General features: G+C 39.3%; 1 long non-coding RNA gene across 1 annotated transcript in view; it reads left to right on the top strand.

Annotated features, from left to right (window-relative positions):
• The window catches only part of LOC131481432 (uncharacterized), a 46,849-nt gene that overhangs the window by 7,965 nt on the left and 17,106 nt on the right, over positions 1 to 21,778 (top strand). The window contains exon 2 of the long non-coding RNA XR_009246328.1: positions 18,850 to 18,949. This is a non-coding gene — a long non-coding RNA (uncharacterized LOC131481432). The remainder of the gene's footprint in view (positions 1 to 18,849; positions 18,950 to 21,778) is intronic.

Here is a 21,778-nt window from a genome sequence, read left to right as displayed (position 1 = left end):
TCTGTCCTCTAACTTTCTCTTTGGGACCTGAGTACCCACATGCCAATAATTGCAGGCTATTATTGCCATGGTTTGAATGTGTCTCCCTTTGCCCACAAATTCCTGTGTTGGCCATTTAGTCCTCAATCATAGGTTGATTGTATTTAGAAGGAGGACTTTTGGATGGTTGTTGGGGTTAGCTGAGTTCATCTGGGTTGGGGCCCAGCATCAGGATGAGTGACTGTCTGCGTAGAGGAAGAAAGCTGAGTCTGAAGGCTCCAGCTTCAATCCCAGTGATCCCTCACTCATGTCTTAATAAAGCAAGAATGCCCTCGCCAAAGGCAGCTCCACTCAGCGGCTGAAGTCTCACATCACTGCTGTAGGCAGGATCTAGGAGATCATTTCCTGAAAGTCCTATTGTCCTCACGACCCAAAGAAAACCCTGGCTTACCAGAACCTTGCTGTAACTGCTGACTGCTGCATGTCCGCCTCCAGAGCTCATTTTCATAGGGGTTTCCTGCTAGCCTGGGGGACCAGGGAGTTCTGCCCAGCTGAAGGGGTTGTACAGCCCTATCAAGTACATCCAATCACTGCCTTCCTTTGGTCCATCTGTGCCTTGTGGCCCAGCAAACTAATATTTTAGACAGGGTTATATCAAGCCAGAGTGTAAAAACTGCAACCTCCTCTATTCTAATTTCTTCTGTTGTCATGTATTATTTGGACCAGAGATTTTTAAAAAATATTTAATTTAGGGCCCGGTGACGTGGCCTAGTGGCTAAAGTCCTCACCTTGAACGCCCTGGGATCCCATATGGGCGCCGGTTCTAATCCCGGCTGCTCCACTTCCCATCCAGCTCCCTGCCTGTGGCCTGGGAAAGCAGTCCAGGAAGGCCCAATGCATTGGGACCCTGCACCCGCGTGGGAGACCCGGAAGAGGTTCCTGGTTCCTGGCTTCGGATTGGCGCGCACTGGCCGTTGCGGCTCACTTGGGGAGTGAATCATCGGATGGAAGATCTTCCTCTCTGTTTCTCATCCTCTCTGTATATCTGACTGTAATAAAGTGAATAAATATTTTTTAAAAATATTTATTTTATTATTTGAAAGACAGAGTTACAGAGAGAGGGAGAGGCAGAGAAAGAAAGGAAGAGATCTTCCCTTCACTGTTCATTCCGCATGTGGTCACAATAGTGAGAGCTGGGCCTTGCTGAAGCCAGGGGCCACAAACTATGTCCAGCTCTCCCAAATGAGTACCAGGGGCCTAAATACCTGGGGAATATTCTGCTGCTTTCCAAGACACATTTACAGGGAGCTGGATCAAAAGTAGAGTGGCGAGGACTTGAATCAAGATTCATAAGGGATTCTGCTTTACAGGTAGTGTTTAATCTACTGCACCACAACATCACCCCGAGGTACATTTTTTTATTCCGCTAACTCAGCATTCAGAAGACATAGCTCTCTCTGTTCTCTCCCTGTCCATATTATGCACCAAACTCATGGATCCAATGGCATCATCTCAGCTATCATTTAAAAGCAGCTCAACTCTTGTCTCTTTCTTCTACTGGTAATGTAATACATAATTTTACAGCCCAGTGCTTCTTAACAACACTCCATTTAGAAGATAATGTGAATAACTACCAGTTCAAGCACAGAATTGTTAATAGACCATAAAAAGGTATTTGTTCAGATACAGTATCACTCATTGTTTTCTCATTGTACCCTTTATCTAAGCACTAGGTTGATGTCTCCGTGCAGTAATAACTTTATTCTTGAACTTTAAAATAAGCTATGAAATGACTTAAGCATTTGCCTAGCCAGGAAGGCATAACCTTCCCTAAGAGTTGGTGCCAGAGTATATTAACTGGGCTCTCTGTACATTTTCTGACTTCTCATAGCACAGTTTAATAACTTAAAGACAGTGTAAAACAATTTAGAATTTAAATAGCTAACAGATTTTCAATATAATTTATCTGTAAAACTCTGTCTGCAGTGGAGTGTTCCTCAAATGAACATTCTGGCATCTCAGAAATCAATAACTGATATTTGATGAAAATGCAGAGAAACTAGAAACAGGAAGAAAGCTATGTAATGAAGACAATGGTCAGCATTTGTAGAAGAAAGATCCATCAGTAAGGCAGAGTGGAAGCAAAGGGGGAACAACCATTACCACGTCAGCACAGAATGAAGCATGGGCGGGACGAGTTGGCAGACACTGTCAAAGTTTAGCCACAAACTTTGCCCTGAAGCATAAGCAGTGAAGCAGGAAGATTATCTGGGCTGTGAGGTAAATTTAGTGTTGGGGAGTGTAAGCATAGATGACAGTAGGTGAGCCAGCACAACGGAATGGATGTGGAATGTGAAGTCAAGGAGAGGTAGGGTTAAATTCTCACTCTGCATCTTGCTAGGTTAGTAGCTGGCTAACCTTAGGTACAATGCTTGACCTTCCTTAGACCCACTACTCTTATTTGTTACATTAATGTGATAGTGATTGTCATAATGAACCACGGTAATTGGAAGGCTCATTGGAAGAATCACTAAATGACCAAATGTCATAAACTATATTCTGACACAGTTCTTGAAGAGCCAGACCAAGGAAGACACTGACTGGTCTCAGTCATTTGCTCCCAAGTGAAAAGTTTAGGCCAAAGAAAAAGGAAGGAAGGGGACTATGAAGAAGCAAGATCTTCCTGAAGTGATATGAAAATGGAATGATACCGTGTGCTGGCCAGTTGCGACCCACTCCAGGGACAGTGCCAGGTGGGGAGTTTGGGGCGATACACCTGTCAAACAGTAATATAGGCGTCCTAAGGTGAGCTCAGGGAGGACAGAAACCTTCCGTGGAGCAGAAGGGCAAAAACTCGCTTGGTCTTGATTTTCAGTACGAATACAGACTGTGAAAGTGGGGCCTCACAATCCTGCTGAGCTTTTGGGTTTTAAGCAGGAGGTGTCAGAAAAGTTAACACAGGGATAAATGGCTTGTGGTGGCCAAGTGTTCATAGCGACATCGCTTTTGGAAAAAAGGGAAAAAAAAGGAATGGTAACAATGATTCTGAAACCCTTGGAGCCTGTAAGATTGGCATAGAACTCAAGTGGAGTAGTTATATCTCCGCAAGTGGGCATTATCTGTTATGACCCACTGATTCCCACATGGAAGCCAAGAAGTTGGTGTGACTTGTGTGTGCCAGGGTAACCTATAACGCAACAGCAGCAACTGAATCCACAGATTGGAAAATCTTTTGCGTAGAGGTTGACCCAGAACATCCTCTCTCCAGGTAAAACTATTACTGAAATTAATGTCTGTTTTGTCAACAAGGTTCTATGTGACTCATTTTTGATGTTTCGCACAGACTTAGGAATACACTCACCTAATGTCTCCCCCAATCCCATGACAAATGGTCATTGTCACTTATGGATGGTTAAGAGATTTCTCCCAGGCTGTCTTATCCTTTAATGATTTCTCACTGTAGCATCACCTCTAATATTTCAAAGATGTGATCCATAGGAAATACAATCTCCATACGATTTTGCAAAAGCAAGAGATTTGTTCAAGATACAAAATTTTTTTTCAAGCTCAGGTTAGTGGGCTAGCCTTATGCCTACCTGATGTGTGATTCTACCACACTGTTTCCTTGGTACTTTTCGTGAGCAGGAATCAAATATTTCACAATCCTTTTTTTACTATCTCTGTAACCTATGTCTTAGTTACGTGAAGGGGGGTGAAGATAGCCACTGCGGTATGCTATACCCAAACAGGGTCTAACCTAGTATGGCTATAACCATCTCTCATTCTGCTGTACTTCTCGATGTCCTAGGCAAGGAGTAACAAGAATTAACTAAGTACTTAAAGATAGTTTGTATCTTTAAAATTCCCCTCCATTAATAATGACAGGCATTTTATTTTATTCTTACTGAATATTTTCTAAAGTTCTAAAAATAAGTTTTGGAGAAAATTATAAACTTTTTGCAAGATGTTGTGTATTTCAGTGCACCCAGAGATAGACATGAAAACATGCTTAGAAAAGCAATAGACTTATTAAGTGAGAGTTCTGAAGGCTAAGGAGAAGAATGAAGGTTGTGATGTTAATCTACACTTGAGAAAGCATAGGGGAATATTAGAGAGTCAAATAAATGGTCTTAAGACACATGGCAGTTTTAAGAAAGTTTCTGCCAAGCCAAAGGGCACTTCTGAAACCAGAGTTAACTGTCACAGAGGATGAGAATTAAGCAGAAGATATATAAATTATTATATTCAGAATAAATATGTATCTACAAATGGAAAAAAGTATAATAGATCTTAGCTTAAACCATGCATAAAAATCAATTCCTGGTGAATTAACGATCCAAATGTTTAATGCAAACCTGTGAAAATAAGAGAGAAATGAGGAAGGTATCTTTGCAACTTCTTTGCAGGGAAATAGATCATAGCGAAAAGATTACTGTTTACTCCATCAATTTTTTTTAAAGAAATTAAATGTATAAAGCAAAAGACAGATGAAAATAGAGACATGTGTATTCTACTACCCCAAAACATTTTTACTAATTTCCTTTGCTGTTGATCAACTGTATTTCTGTATTGTATATTGACAGTCAATTTCAGTATGTTTAAATAAATGTACTATGAGAAGAAATTGAAGGGTCTCCCCCACAGATTCCTCTAGGACCCCGTTGCCAGAGGGGGTGAACCTGCTACCCACCAACCAGCCTCCCGGCTCACAAGAGACACACAAACATGACAGGGGTTCAGTCCAAGTAGTTTTGATTCATTTGGGAAAAACAAATTCTTATATAGAGCAGCGAACAGCTTCAGGCCAGGAATTCCAGGAATTCCCAGAGGGGAGAACTAGGGGCCAATTTTCATCAGCATGACTGAGGAAACCACTTCCCATAGGCTAGGGACAGGTGAGTGAAATGGCCCTGGCCAATCAGTCTTTCTTTGAAACAACTTGATCCCCACCCTGGTTCATGCACAGGGCTCTGTCCTTGGCCACCATCTTGTTTGCCACAGTGACCTTGACTTTCAATTGCCATCTTGTTGAATCAGTGACACATTCACCCTTGAGCCCCACAAAGAAATGACTTAGAAGTAGACTTACTATCTTAATTCCTTTTCTGCTACTGTATAGTACACATTGAATGATTTACAAATGAGAGAGGCTCGTTTTTGGCCCACATTCTGGTCTAGGGTGTGTGGACCATGGTTGGTTCTGGCCTTCTGATTGGCAGTTGTGCAAGCTAGGAAAGAATATTCCAGGGTGGGAGCTTTGGACCATATTAGAGACCTAGCCACATTGTCCTTTGTAGCTGCAAATCTATCAAGATAATTCATTGCTAATTAATTACCTGAATGGAATAGTCCATTCTGAGGAGAGCAGAACCCTATTCAACTCTTAAAGAGCCCAACTGTTTCCACGTCTTAAATCTCTCATAATGGCTGCTAAATATCTGCACAGCTTTTGAAAGTAGCAACCTGTATTTAAATCATACATAAATTAATGTGACTGAATCTTCCAAAACATAGTATTGACCTTAAAATATCAAAAATAAAGCAAAAATTGATATAGAAATACAGATATGCAGTTTAGTTCCTTTTACATAAAATTAATATATGCTGATTATACAAATTACTTAATGTTCTATAAAATTATGATCATTATTGAGAAAACAAAGATAGACAATATGCACTTCAAAAGACTGCCGAGAGACGGCCAACCACAAAATTAGAACTAATGAAATAAGGAGAGAAAAATAGGATTATGGTCAGGAGATTTACTGGAGATTTTTCTTCTTTATATTAATTTGACTCCCAGGATCAGTGGTGGCCTCTTCAGTGTTCATCACATTAGTATATAGTTTTTTCTAATTATAATTATTTCATTAACTATTTTAGAGGAAGAAGTGTTGTGGATGTATGATGTCTTTAATGGGATTATTGCCAGAAATTGGCTGCTGTGACTTGAATGTGTTCTCTAAAGTTCATCAACTAGAAGCTTAATCCTCGAATTTAGATATCAGTGGTATTTAGAAGTGTTTCCTTGGGAGATGGTAGGATGAGACAATGAGGTTAGGACAGGAGGGCCTTTGCAACTAGAGAGGAAGAGACTGGGCCAGTACATTTGCTCTGCCTCATCACGTGATATGCTCCACCATGTTCTCAAACTTCCCAGCCTCAGGAACTAAACAGATCTTTCGTTTTCGTAAATAACAAGTCTCAGATGTTTTTCTAAAGAAGCCGAAAGTGGACCAAAATCCTCTTTAATACTGCAGAGGGAGCAAATATAAGAATTAGGGTGTGGGTGTTGTAGTGATGCATCTTAGGAAGCTGCTTGGAAAGATGACATCTCATGTCAGTGCAGGTTCATGTCCCAGCATGGTCTCCATTTCCAATCCAACTCCCTGATAATGTTCCTGGAATCAGCTGATGGTAGCTCCAGTGCTTGTGCTCATACCACCCAAGATGAGCTGTGAATGGTATGCTAGCTTGCTGCCTTAGCCTTTCCCAGATGTTTCATTTTGTTGATTAACTCCCCAAATGAACCAACAGCTGGAACGTCTCCCTTTCTGTCTCTGCAGCTCTCTGTGTCATTCTGTCTTTCAGATAAATAGATGCATAAATCTTTGTATCTTCCATAGATAAATTATGCAGTCTTGAATTTTAAGAAAGTGGTATATTCTTTGGGAATTATTGTTTGAGTGGAGCACTAAGAATATTAGTGGAGAAGAGATCGCAAGTTCTGAGGCTGACAAAGGAAAACAGACAAGCACGCACACATATAAAACCTGTTTACTCCAAATGAAGTCTGTTGACTTGGCTACAGTTTGAGATCAAACTTTGCATGTATTTTACGTGTGGACTGCAGCAACACTTTAGCACAAAAACACTGTAATCATTTCCTCTACAAAGAAGCAGCATTTTGAGCTTTTAGAGACATTGGTTACTTTAACTGGAGGCACTTAACATAAATGAAAAATAGCAAAAAACAAAAATAATTAGGTATGGATATCTTGGAACAAATTTACCTAAGAATGAACTCAGAAGAAGCTTCTGATTGTTCAGCTTAAAGGGTTTGGAAGAAAAGGGATAGATCCAGTAATCAGGCAGATACCAAAAAAAAAAAAAAAAAAAAAAGGAAGAAATAAAATAGTGTGAGAAACAAGGATTAAGAAAAGCCTTCCTCAATTTGCAATTACTGACCCATGAGAACACACTTAATACTTTCTTTGCCTTCAATAAATACATTCACAATTAAAAATGCATTATCTGTGTATAACACATTGTAAAACTATGTGCTTTTTTCTTGAATGAGCCATGCTTAAGTATTTAAATGCTTACAAAAATGTTAATCCTATGGCAACAACATCTGGAAAGTTTTGTGTTCCAAATGAAGTCAGAAATAAATGATCACAAATTAAAGTGTTCAACATACTAAAATGCAAAGATGCGAGATAAGAACTTAACAGCCATCAACATGAGATATAGCCATAATGACTTGTTCTTCGCACTTACAATAAGCTGTAACAGAGGAGGAAAACTTCAATTTGAACTTAAAATAACAAAAGGTTCTAAGAGCATAATTTTTACATGCAATATTTATGACACATAATTTAAATCCTATTTTGTTGTTTTTATCAGCTTGAATTTTAAATGAATCTCCTGTATGTTTCTGGCAATCCTGCTTAGTTATTTCTGTAGGCTTTTCAATTTGAGCCAAACATTTTTTGTGTTTTCTGTTTCTCACTTTTCTCTCAGATTTCCCCATTATCCTACATTATGCATCTTTCAGAGAACAAACTAAATGAGATTTCATTTTTCTGAGATCTTATGTTTTAGACTTTTTTCTTATAACCTTGTCTGAGTTTCTTATTCATGCCTTGTTTGATGATGTTTGGTCATAAAGTTCATCCCTATTCTGTTCCTCCTAAAAATGGATTTTGAACAGGAGACCTGGTCCCAGATTTTATTGTCTCCTCAAGCTTTGGTGGTTCAATAAATTCAGCTAAAAAACACTCTGGAGTTATGCTACCATCCTTTATGTTAAAGAAGCAGGAAATGTGATGTTCTTCTTGGTAAATGAGATTTTCTCCTTGAGGAAATTGTAATCAAGCCTCCCTGAGCTCTCTTTTCAGCCAGGCTGTTTGTGGGAACTATGCTTGTCTCGGCCTTTTCCAATGCTAGTGAGATCGTTGCTCAGTCCTTTGAGGCAGAGCTCCTCACCCTTGAGATCTGATCAGACTTGGTAGCTAGTTAGAATTTTATCCTTGACAGTTGTCAGGGATGACCTTCAGCATAGAATCTCCTGTGTACCCATGATGTTGCCTCTTACTAGTTCTCCATTCCCTATTCCCCTGTCCTCACACTAACTGTTTCTCGTGGATAGATTTCTGTTTTTCCATTCAGAGTTGATCCCAATCATTCTCCCTTCTTTGGAAGTGATATTTTAGTAGATAATTCAAATACAGTATTCCTTAATGCTCATAACTAGAGGTATGAATTAATTTTTTTTAAGATTTTAAAACATGTCTTTGTCTTCATTTTACTTGAAAGGAAAAAAGAGATTCAGACACAAGAAGGCAGATGAAAAAAGAACTGCATCTACTGGTTCTCTCCCCCAGATGCCTGCAAGGGCCTCACACACAGCAGATTGGAGCTGAGAGCCAGGAACTGTATCCAGGGCTCTGCATGGCTAACTGGCACCTAACAGCCCATGGTGAGTGTTAGTAGAAAGCTGGATAGGAAGCAAAGCAGCCCGGGCTTGAACTCAGGTACTCTGGTATGGTTATCCCCAAAGGTGACGTAACCATTGCCCAAAATGCCTAACCCTCAGATTTTTTTCATTGACACAAAAACAAGTTATTTCAATGAAATTTAAAAAGAATTATTCTGAAATTCTTTGTGAGTATTCACCCAGCTGCAAATGTTGAAAAAGATTGAGTTAACAAATATGGCTCATATGGCCTATATAAGAATTTCCATCAAGTCTTTTTTTTTTTTTTATAAAGGCACCCATTAGGATAGATATTTACCGTTTCTCCAAACATATTCCTCACCATTAAATATTGCCTTGTAATAAACACATAGATGAATTAAAAGCACTTCAGAAGTGAAAACATTTTAATACATAGAATTTTATCAAACTTTTTCTTTGCTCTATTTTCTAATCCACTTCCTTATTTCCTCTGAAATTACCCTAGGAAATAAACTTCTTGCCATGTGTTCCTTCCTGAATAAAACTTGTGAACATTTTGTCATTTCTTTCTTAAGAGAAGCATCTTTCTTGAGAAAAAGAAACTTTGTATTCTTTTTCAATGAGGTGTACATCCACCTCATTATGGTTATGTATCAGTGTGGTGGTTTCAAGTTGCCCAGTAACATAAAATAGCAGATACTATTGAACTCAACCATAAGAATGCTCAGGATTCTCTCTGAATTCAGGCACTTCAAATTACTGTATCTGCTACAGTAGCTCCTAGAAAGCTCAAGTCTCAAGGAGAATACAGGTCCCAGACCAGCAGTAAGGGGCTTCCCTGACGGGTTTATAACATGGGTTACAGCTGCATGTGTACAGTGTGTGATGCATTGCTTCAGAGCCAGCTTGCCAAATTCAGAATTACACGTCCTTCTCTGCCTAAAAAGGGGTTGCTCAGGGAAGGAGACTGACCCATTTTTGTCGATTGTGATTTCCTCATGAATTTTGTGTTAACTTCCTGGCTGGGTCTTTGTACCACTTCTGTCTCCCTATTGATTCTCTTATGACTCAATAGGTTTTTATGCATTTATGATGAAACAAGTTTCTGATGACAAAATGTCCCATCACAATTAGATTAGGGTGATGAGAATACAAACTTTTAGAAATTACCATGTATATGTTTCTATTGATTTTCTGTGATGAAATCTTTGATTATTTTTCCATGAACATTTTGAATGTTTTATATTCCATGTATTAATGCCTCCAAAAAAATCACTGTACCAAAATGTACTTATTTCATTTCTTTTTAAAATAATTTATTTATTTTATGATATAGTTTTATAGGTTCTGGAGTTTTCCTTTCCTTCCTCTCCAAATCCTCTCCTTCCATTAATTTCTCCTGTATTATTACAATAGTATAGTTCTTCAAAAACAGTCTTAAGTCTGTAATTCTATTTAAATGTATCCTGACATTGTGGGTATGGACAATTGCAGAGAGTCCATCATCCTTGTCAAGATATATTTAACAGCTTCATTGCGAGTCCATCTTTGATTTAAAAGTGGAGATGCATACTGCATTATATCTTCACATTTTGATATGATAGTCTCAATTACACAGTTCCTCTAGATGGCTGTATATACACGCATGTTTACCTGTATATCTATGGATCTTGTATTCTGCATCAAGGTTGCCTTACATCAGAGAGAACAGATTATATTTGTCCTTTTGGGATTGGCTTATTGCACTGAGCATAATGGTCTCTAGTTGAGATCATTTTGTTGCAAATGGTAGAATAAAATTCTTTTTAGTGGCTGAGAAATATTCCATAGAGTACATGTGTCATAGTTTTCTTTATCCATTCCTCTTTGGATAGATATCCGTGAGTTTCCATTCGAAAAGCTCCTCTGAGTAGCTTTATATATCTTCATTATTTATCTCTTCATGCCTTCTTTGTTATTTAGACCTAAAAAGCTTAAACAAAAGGAACTGCACATTCCTCTGACCAACTACAAGCCTGAATTCTTCTTTGAATAAAATTATGGGTCTTTTCTGAGGCTAGGCATTTGACTGAGAAGCTAAGACCAAGCTTTTTGACACTTGTATGCCACATTAGACTTACTGAATTCATTTGAGTCCCCACCACCCACATGGAGATCTAGACTGAGTTCCAGCACTTGGGACTGTACCCAAGGCTAATACAACCTGCTGCAGGTGTTTGGAGACCGAAGCAGCAGATGGAAGAGGTCTGCCTCTGTGTCTATTGTTCCTTTCAACTGAATAAATAAAAATTATTCATCCTGCTCTGTCATTCTTCACTATTATCAGTAGAGCAAAGTTCAGTATTTGTGTTGCCATTATCCTTCTTTACCCTGGTTCACATGCATTCTGTTCTTCCCATCTGTTTTAGAATCATTGCTAGAAAATGTTAGTACAGAATTAGCCATTTTCAGCAGGAAATTTAATAGGGGACTTGAAAAATCAAAATGAGAAAAAAAATGTCAAGCAAAAAGGAACATATTTTTAGGCTCTAAAATTCACTGTCTCAAAGTGTGGAAGTATGAAACATGGGACAGGCCAATTCTTTGCACGCCTGTGATGGGTGGGATACAAGGAACTCCCTTGCACTCCCCGCCAGGGCTCACACACCTCTGACTGCAGTGGCCTTTGCCGAGTGACGGCCTGTGGAGCACATGCTGACTGCTTCTTCGAAGAGGAATCAGCATAGGAGAGTATGCCATACATACAGGGTGCCATACTGCACAATGGAATGAAAGTCATTTTTCTTTCAATAATAAATTTACCTTCTGGTTCCATTTTCCATACTTTTTCACTTACCCTCATCCTTGCTAAATAAATAAAGATTTAGGTTCCATAGAGGGAAAAAAATTCTGCTTAATGGGATACACTGTTAACAAGATACACTGAGGACAACTATTTGAAGTTATTTTACCATTTGCTTCAAAGATATAATTTATGGTTAATTTGTTGATGCTGTTAACTGACTCTTCTCTCCTCATAATATTTTAATTCAAAATTCATTACATCTGCATCTATAAAATCTGCTAGATTGAAATATATGAATTTAATATTTTATTAAACAAATAAAATACATTTTCATTTTTTATATTAGCTATGTAAATATATCTTCTAAAACATTTTCAAAAATAGTTCCTTTCTGCCTGCATTAGCAGTACCTTTCTTCCTCTTCGTTTTAAAAAAAGATTTGTTCATTTTTATTGGAAAATGAGATTTACAGAGAAAAGGAGAGACAGAGAAAAAGATCTTTCATCCACTGGTTCACTCCACAAGTGGCAGCAATGGCTGAAGCTGAGCCAATCTGAAGCCAGGAACCAGGAGCCTCCTCTGGGTCTCCCACATGGGTGCAGGGTCCCAAGGCTTTGGGCCATCCTTGACTGCTTTCCCAGGCTACAATCAGGGAGCTAGAAGGGAAATGGAGGAGCTGGGATATGAATCTGTGCCCATTTGGAATTCCAATGCATGGCTGACGAAGACTTTGTCCACTAGGCTACAGCTCTGGCCCCCAGCAGTGCCCTTCTATAGACATTTTTGTAGCACCATATCAGTTTGTTTCTATTTAGGGTACTTTTGAATGTTTTACAAAACTTAGGTGTGGTGACATGATAAGCCTCATTTCATTTCAATGCAACATTGAAAGTACATGAATCCAGGTACAACAGGAAATTCCTTTAAAATATACTTCCTACCCATCGAGACTTCACAAAACATACATTAAATTTCAGGATTTTGTGTTTGTAACTGCAGGGACTAAGCTCTCCTATTTACTGATCTACTCACCAGTGCTTGGAAGAGCTGTGGTTAGGCAGACGAGATCAGAGCACCGAATCTACATCTCCCAGGACGTGGAAGGAACTTAATGACTTGAGCATTACAGGAACAGAAAACTGGAGTCAGAAACCAGAATTGGGACCCCAGTGGGGACCACCTTGTGGTAATGGGATATGCAACACAAATTATCTTAACCATTCAGCTAAATGGCTAATCCCCTCAAAATATGTATTTTACAGTAAAGAATCACCTTGTTCAGTTGACCTTTGCTCTTGTTGGTATACTATTCAACTTTAGAACCATTCTTTTCAAAGATGTTTTGGCATTGTGGTCAGATTGGTTTTTAACATAGCATCCACAGTGATGTTGGTTATTTCCCTTTTGACAAAGAGGCCCTGATTTATTGACATAAGTGGAGGTAGAAAATATGTATGAAAATGTAAAATCATTCAATATTGTGAAAATAAAAACAGCCTTAGAGCATCTGTAAAGCTTTTTCAGAAATCATATCCTTTGCATTTATTTTCCATATTAATTTAAAATAGATGAAGGGCAGAATCATTGACATGCCACTAATATTCACATTATCTTCCATATATCATTTGGTTGACTCGAAGCCCTTACTTTGGATGGGATGTGACAAACAACCATGGCTGTCACGAAATTCAGCTTCCTATCTCAAACATTAACCAAAAGAAAAAGAAAAAATATGTATACTTATTTTTTAATGGTAACAGTATGCCAGCATATCTGTCATTGATACTGTATGAAAGCTTTGGTTCTTATAAAATATGGCGAATTGACTCAAAGGGAATATTATTTTGGATTTATGACAATTGCTTATTAATGAAAGAGGGTGTGAGTAAGCACAAAATAAGACAGCGGAGTATGTGTGTCTGTGGTAGAGCCAGTGTTTAGTATCTTTGAATAGATTTGATCCTGCAGTACACTGCCTGAGTTTGAGGGGAAAAAAAGTTAGTTGTGATATAGGAATACCACTCAAATCAGACTAACCCACAGACAAAAGTAGAAAATCTTTTTGGCCAAGAGTTCCCTGGAAGCAAGACTGTGTCAAGGATCTCATCATGTTTGTGTCTTTACCAATGAAGGTTCAGGAATGTCATCAAACCATAACCCGCCCCCCCCCCCCAATCCCATACATCATGATAGCTTCGTGCTAAGGAGGTAGTACTTGAGGATCTCTAAGAAAATGCAAATAATACTCATTATTCCACAGCTTCAGTGAATGTTTTTTGAAGATTTATTTACTACTTTTACAGATTTTCAGAGAGAAGGAAGGAGATGGAAGGAGGAAAGTAGGGAGCAAGGGAAGGAGAAAGGAAACAAGCAATCTTCCTCCAGATTTTCCATGTGGATTCAGGGCCCAAGGATCCATCTTCCACTACTTTTATAAGTCTTAGGTGGGGAGCTGGACTAGAAGTGGAGCATCCAGGACACTGACCAGTGCCCATAGGAGATGCCTGTGCTGTAGGTGGAGGAGTAGCCTGTGTTGCCACTGTGCTGGTCCCATCAGTGAAGTATTTTTAAAACATCACATTGCCAATGTCCTCTGATACCCGGGTCAGTTAGTGATAATGTTGGCTGCTGTGCCTTCTGGAAAACCAAAGGTGGGATCCAATATTCCGTTTCTAGAAAGTTGTGCCAGCTTATACCTCTGTGTCCATGTGGCACATGGGCTTGTAATACATGTTGGGCAATTAAATGGAAAGGGGAGTTTAGATTACTGAAGTTTGATGTTTAATATAGTACCCCTTTGTGTGCATACATGAGTATCATTGTGTACAAGGGTTGGCTCTTTAATTTGCTGACAGTTTCTTCCATTTCAGAAACATCCCGCTTCCCTAAACTGTATTTTAATCTTGAAAATATGTGCTAATATTTTAGCTGGCAATATGAGCATGATTTGTAAATGCTCATGAAGTTTAAGAATACTATCATTTTAATCTCAAGTAGCTATTAAAATAATTGAAGGTTATTTGACTGGCTTAAGTGGTATTGAATCACCTTTCTCTTGTTACAAGTTGGAAAATGCGTTCTCTGTTACAAGTGAGAAATGTTGGCGTGTTTCAAAATTATCTCTTTTTAAAACGAGATTTCTTTTGCTGTTATATCAGACCCTTTTCAACATGTTTATGTGTTTTTTCCTATCTGTTTTTTAGAGGGTAAGTTATTTCCTTATTTGCCCTGTATCTTTGACTGGTTTATGAGGTTTACATATATCTTGTAAGTTACATTTTTTTTTTCATTTCAGATTGAGGAAGTGATTTTTTTAACTGTGATGAGTTCCTTTTGAAGGACATTTTTCGTTGTCTTTCATCCTGTATATAATCACAGCTTGCTGTTACATTCCCTGTGATAAATTTTCTGTATTTACTACTTTCCTATAAAAGTCAGTCATTGAACTCTTTCAAATTTCTTGCCAGACTTCATTATCTGGCTTCCTACCACTGACTGGGCTCGCTTCATCAGTGTGTACTAGTAGCCCTTGTCTTCTGCCTGATTTCTGACACTGCCATGGTGATAATTTAAAATCCATGTTCTATTCACTTCTTTGAGTCAAATTATTGTCCTGTATGTACATGAAAATACAATTTATCTTCCTGCTTGCTTTTCTATCATTGGAGAGAACACAAAATGGAAAAATCTATGAGGTGGCAGCTCTGAATTTAATAGTTCTGTATGGGGAGGTGGTTGGAAAAGATGATCAGTCTGTTCATGTTACAGTAAGAGGATATTCTGGCGTTCAAAGGCACACCATGGTTAACATAGTTACCAACAATGCATTTTTAAACTCAAAACAGAAGAGAAGATTTTTAACATACTTACCATAAAGAAACTGTAAGAGTTTAACTTGGTGGATAAACTAATTATCCTGATTCAGTCATCACTCAGTGTATATAAAAATCAAAACACCTCATTGTACCATATATCATGTTAAACTCTAAAACAAGAATTATGGGAGCACAGACATGTGAATAAAGCTAAATGTCCAGTAGGAATACTGACAGAACAAAAGTGCATGCATATAGCAAGTGAGATTGTGAAGATTAACAGAATGGAGAACTGGCTCTGTGGCAGAGTTAGCTAAACCTCTGCTTGCCATGCTGGCATGTTATATAGAGACCAGTCGATGTCTTGGCTGCTCCACTTCAAATCCAGCTCCTTGCTTATGCTCTGGGAATGCAGTGTTGGGTGCTCAGCACCCATGTGGAAAACTCAGAAGATGCTCCTGACTTCAGATCAGCTTATCTCCAGCCATTGTGACCATGTGGGGAGTGAACCAGCAGATCTAAGATCTCTCTGTCTCTTCTTCTCTCTGCAACTCTGCCTTCAGGTAAAACAAACAAAAATCTTAAAAAAGAAAAAAAAGAGAGAGATTAGTTAAAACAGTTAAGATTCTAAGCAATGTTAGGTATATCTACTCTACTGAGTTGTATTATTTTTGAGATTTTTTTTTGTGAAGAATTACTTATTCTTCTTGGAATGGCAGAGATATAGAGAAAAGTGGAGATAAAGATCTTCTATCAGCTGGTTCACTCCCCCAAGTGGCTGCAATGGCTTGAGCTGAGCCAATCCAAAGCCAGGAGCCAGGAGCTTCCTCCAGGTCTCCCACGTGGGTGCAGGGTCCCATGGCTTAGGGCTGTTCTCAACCACTTTCTCATGGCACAAGCAGGGAGCTGGATGGGAAGTGGAGCAACCAGGACATGAGCCAGTGTCCATATTGAATCCTGGCGCAAGCAAGACAAGGACCTTTGCCATTAGGTACTGTGCCGGGCCTTCCTGAATTGTATATTAGGCATATTAAATATATAGTAACAAATGTCTTATCAAAATATTTAATTCTGATAGAATTATTTAGTGTTTATTTGAAGAATAGAGCAATAGAGAGTAAGGTAAAGAGAGAGAGAGAAGACAGAATCTTCTATTGCTTGTTCTCTTCTTGTATTAGCCATAAAAACTGAAGTTTTGCAATGCTGAAGTCAAGAGCCAGTAGCTCCATCTGGGTCTCCCATGTAAGTGTCAGGACCCTGGGTGCTTGGGTCATTTTCTACTGGATGGAAAACAGAGAAACTGGAACTCAACCAGTGTTATGGGATAGGATATCAGTGTTAAAAGCAGCAGCTGAATCTACTACAGCACAACAGTGGGCAGGAGACAGAATAGTTTGAATATGAAACATGTCAGGCAGTATGTCAGGTTTTACAGAGTTTTAGGAGCTGGAAGAGAAGGAAACGCAGCTGAAAATTTATGAGGGGGAATAAAATACACACCATAACTAGCTGCATAAATAATTAGAAGCAAAATAAAGTCAAATTTAATCTAGAGGAAAGTAAGTTGAAGAAAACATTGCAACTCAAAGGGGACTTTTGTTTTTAGACCACCATTAGTACCAGGATCCTATTGTTACTAAAATATCTCTCTAGATCACAATAGCCTATTATATGTTATATGAATAAATAGAAAAGACAACATCTGCACACATAAAATCATGAGAATGAAAAGGAAAGGTTGACTTTTGATTTGGTCTCCTTTACATTGTCAGCATGTACTGAAATATCACACTATACCCCCCAGAACACATGCAAGTATCATGTTAGTCAAAAGCTGTGTAAATATTTAAACATGGAATTTTTAACTAGTGTTATTTAACCCTCACAAACTGTCAGTGAATCAAATTTTCACAGTACCTAACAGAAACATACATTGAACTCTTAAGATTTAGATACTTAGAGGTATTTTTATATTATAATAGACTTTTAAATATCTGCAAGCGAAAGTTTGAAATGTTTGCAGTGTAATTTGTGACAGGTTAATCACAAAATATTTGCCTAAAATGTCAGTCTTTAATAAGTGCATATCACCACTAGTGCTATGGACGTGAATACGAAAAAGCCCAGAAGCTTGGCAATGGTGCCCAGGTAGATGTTGCTGCTCGGATACCACATGCAGAGGGCCATGTCATCCAGACTGAAGGCAGCAAATTGAAAAAGAAAATTTGAGCTATTAGTTAAAATCATAGATTACATTACCTAAATGTTAAAATAGCAGGTTTTAAGAAAGGTTTTCAGAAATGCCAAATAATTGTAACTGTATTTCTTTTTTACAATTTTCAGCAATTTTCCCACTTTTTTTTTTTCTGGTAAAACTATCAAAGATCACAATTTTCTATGAGATGCTCCAAAATTTTTCCATGGCAGTGATTAAAATTTAGGGGCAAATATTTGAGCTGCTCCCCAACACTCATTTGAAAATGGGTCAGCTTCAGAAGTAGCTGAAATTGTGCTCGAAGCAATGTACTGTCATCAGGCCATTTGGGTGAAAGGAAGAGCACAGTGAATGAATACTATTATTCTGATATTTGGTTGCATTGTCATCTGCCAGTTTTTGATCTCAAAATATACACCGAAGTGAGTGGACCAGAGCTGTGGGACATGTCTGTCAGAGACTCAGAGGGTGAATGTGTAGTCTGGACAGCTTCATAGTTTCCAAATTTTTGCCTTTTATTTTTTTTTAACTCCTCAAATGCCCATAGCAGTTAGGCCTGGATCAGTGCCAGGCCAAAGCCAGCTGCCAGGACTCAATCTGGGTATCCCACATGGGTAATTGGAACACGAGTACCTCCCAGTCAGTGCATCAGTAGGAGACTGGACTGGAGAGCACAGCTGGGACTTGAACTCGGTCACACTTGAACTCGGTCACACTGACATGGAATACATTCTGCAAGAGAAAAGCCCACGTGGGCACCAGTTCATGCCCTGCTGCTCCACTCCTGATCCACCTGGAAAACAGGGGCTGATGACCCAAATACCTGCATCACTGCCACCCACATGGAGACCCAGATGAAGCCCCTGGCTGCTAATGTCAGCATGGCTCAGCCTGGCCACTGTGGCCATTTGGGGGGTGAACCAAAAGATAGAAAATGTCTCTCTTAGGACCCCTTGTGATGATTCAGCGGCTAAATTTTCATCTTGTATGACTGGGATCCCACATGGGCACAAGTCGGTGTCCTGCCCTTCACTTCAGCTCCCTGCTTGTGGCCTGGGCATGCAGTAGAGAGTGGTTCAAAGCAGTGGGAACCCACACCCACTTGGGAGACCCGGAAGAGGCTTCTGGCTTTGGGTTGGTTCAGCTCTGGCCATTGCGGCCACTTGGGGAGTGAACCAGTAGATGAAAGGTCTTTTTCTATGTCTCTCCTTCTCTCTGCAAATCTGCCTTTCCAAGAAAAATAAAATAAATCTTTAAAAATTATGCTAAGTAGAAGCCTAGATCAATACAGACAGTATAACATAAACAAGCAGCAGGAATTTTTGAATGCTTGGCTTCCCATTCCCTGTGGTAACAGCTTCATGTCTCCCTTTAGATGAGTGCAGCATCCATACTGCCTGGCTCATGAAGTCTGAACCACTGCAGCCATGTTTCCAGCACTCCCAAGTGGGTGATATTCCTGGGAAGGATGGCAGGTATGTATTATAAAATTCTTAGAGGGATGTTTTCATTTGGAATGCTGCATTCTGTGTCACAGTGCCTGATTTAAGTCCCAGGTGCTCTGCTTCTAACCCAGCTTCTTGCTGGCACATGTTCTCAACAGCAAGTAGATGGTGGTTCAGATATTGATGTCTCCACCATCCGTGTGAGAGAACCAGATTGAGGTCTTGGCTTGGGCTTGACCTGACCTATTTCTGGCTGTTGCTGGAATCTGGGGAGTAAACCAGCAGATGGAAGAGCTCACTCTGTCCTTCGGCATCTCAACATTAATTAATTAAATAAAAGAACAAAAGAACCTAGACATGTTTTTACAAACTAGTCATTTGAGAGCGTATCATAGATAAATAAGGGGGTTCTTTGGTTGTAATTTTTTTTGGAAGACGTCTTCAATCAATTTGCATTGTAATTATTTTGTGCAAACAGAAAAAGTTGCTATGTTAAAAATCTTTGAAGGAGAGCATTATCTCCAAGATAAATACACAAGTCTTACTGTAGGATGGGAGGTCCTTTTTCCTCACAAAAAGTAATTCCCCCATTACTTCTTCCCATGCAGGAGACTTAACTGGCTACTGTGTCTTCTTGTATCACTGCACACTGATATTCTCCCTGCCATCCCCCAACCTGGCCACTACACAAAATGTCCTCCAAACTTCTCTGAGTTCCAAAACATTAAAAAGTGAAAACTTAACTCTTCCTTTCCTGCTTTGGTTCTTTCAACTAATTTCCCACCCTCCTGTGATTTTCCCCTTAGTTACTTGTATGTAGTGTGTTTTGCTTTTACCTTACCACATTAACACTGATTCAGTTTGATTCCTTCATGAACAGGAAATTTGCTTGTTTCACCAGAAATAAGCATGATTATTGATCATCAATTACTTAAAAAATAACCAGAAGAAAGTGTGGCATAGTAATAGGGAAGATAGAAATCAAAGAAATGGAAAGATGAGGAAACTGAGGAGGAAGGCAGAAAGAGAGATATTAAAGGGAGTGAAGGAAATGAGAAGGGAAAAGAAACCACAGGAACTGAATTGAAGGAAGGATTGCCAAATATGAAATAAAATTCTAGCATCTGTGAAAAATAAAAATGTTACTATCACAAACAGAAAGATTGCGTTAGTATATGGAGTACTAAGTCTGAAAGTAGTGAGTAAATACCTGGAATAAGCATCCACTGTGGTAATACCTTGCCACTACGTATGAGGTTGCTTGTATAAAGCATCCCAAAGATTCCTGCGGTGAAAGGGACTGGTTAGTCAATCTTTTCTCAACAATTATCTACTGTGAGAATCAAAAGTGAAAATCAGAGGCAGGAGGAGCTCAACCGAGTCGTTAAGATGACTATTAGGATGCCAGCGTCCTGCACCAGACATGTAAGTTTGATTTGTTGCTCTGGCTCCTGACTGGTAGTCAGCTTCCCGCTAACACACTCTGTGACTCAGCAGTGATGGCTTGGCTTGACTGTGTTTCTACCAGCCACATGGGAGACCTTCACTGAGTTCCTGGACTCTGGCTTTGTGCCAGCTCAGCCTTGACTGTTGTGGGCGTTTAGATAGTGAAGCAGTGAATGTAAGCTTCCTCTCTCTCTCTCTTCTCTCTCTCTCTTTCTGCCTCACACATAAATTAAAATATTAACTATTAAAAACCAGTATTCTTCACTTACAATTGAAAATCAATATTTAATTCAGAAATAAACATTTTAAAAGATTTTTTTGGAAAGAGCTACAGAGAGGAAGAGGCAGAATCAGAGAGAGAGAATCCTCTCTTCTGCTGGTTCATTCCCCATATGGCTGCAACAGCCAGGGCTGGGCCAGGCCAAATCCAGGAGCATCGTCTTGATCTCCCACCTGGGTTGCAGGGGCCGAAGCACATGGACCATTCTCTGCTGCTTTCCAAGGAACATTAGCAGAGAGAATTGGAGTGGAGCTGGCACAACTGGAGCCAGCACCTATACTGGATTCTGGCACTGCATGGGGCGTTTGAACTTGCTGATGACACAGGGCTGGCCTTGAAAATAACGTTTCTGAGTAACATCCTAACAATTTGTACCTCTGATCATCAAAATGAGGATGAATATTATTTTCAGTTAACTCTCTCTTAGAATTTACTGGCAAAAAATAGAGGAGCAATGATGAAAATAACTGACAGGGAAATGTGGAAAATGTAGAGGGGGAAAATTACTTTGCCCTAATACATGCACATCTTACAGTTACTACTACTTAAAGTGCTTTCTATATTACTCCTGTTTTGGCCCATGTCAAGAATAAGTAATATGTCAAGATAAGTGGAGCTTATTTGGTGAGACATAAACAAGCTCAAGTTGCTGTGATAAGTTTCTTAATTTCTCCTATGTTCTAAGCAGTTTTTTTACTTTCATTGCCCTGGCCTTGTTTCTGTATTGCATCAGATTAATGGAAAGAATCCATTACTAAAATATGATTATATCTGAATTCATTTTGTTAAATAAGACTTTTTTATCTCAATTTTCAATACTCCTCAAAATGTGTGCATTTTTTAAAAAATTTTTATTACAAAGTCAAATATACAGAGAGGAGGAGAGACAGAAAGGAAGATCTTCCCTCCGATGATTCACTCCCCAAGTGAGCACAGCAGCCAGTGCTGTGCCGATCCGAAGCCAGGAACCAGGAACCAGGAACCTCCTCCGAGTCTCCCACATGGGTGCAGGGTCCCAGAGCTTTGGGCCGTCCTCAACTGCTTTCCCAGGCCACAAGCAGGGAGCTGGATGGGAAGTGGAGGTGCCAGGATTAGAACCGGTGCCCATATGGGATCCCGGGGCGTTGAAGGCG

The sequence above is a fragment of the Ochotona princeps genome, chromosome 11 (assembly GCF_030435755.1).
Source record: "Ochotona princeps isolate mOchPri1 chromosome 11, mOchPri1.hap1, whole genome shotgun sequence".
Lineage (NCBI taxonomy): Eukaryota > Metazoa > Chordata > Mammalia > Lagomorpha > Ochotonidae > Ochotona > Ochotona princeps.
The sequence above is the reverse complement of the archived record's forward strand: the minus strand, read 5'-3'. Positions and strand labels throughout refer to the sequence as shown.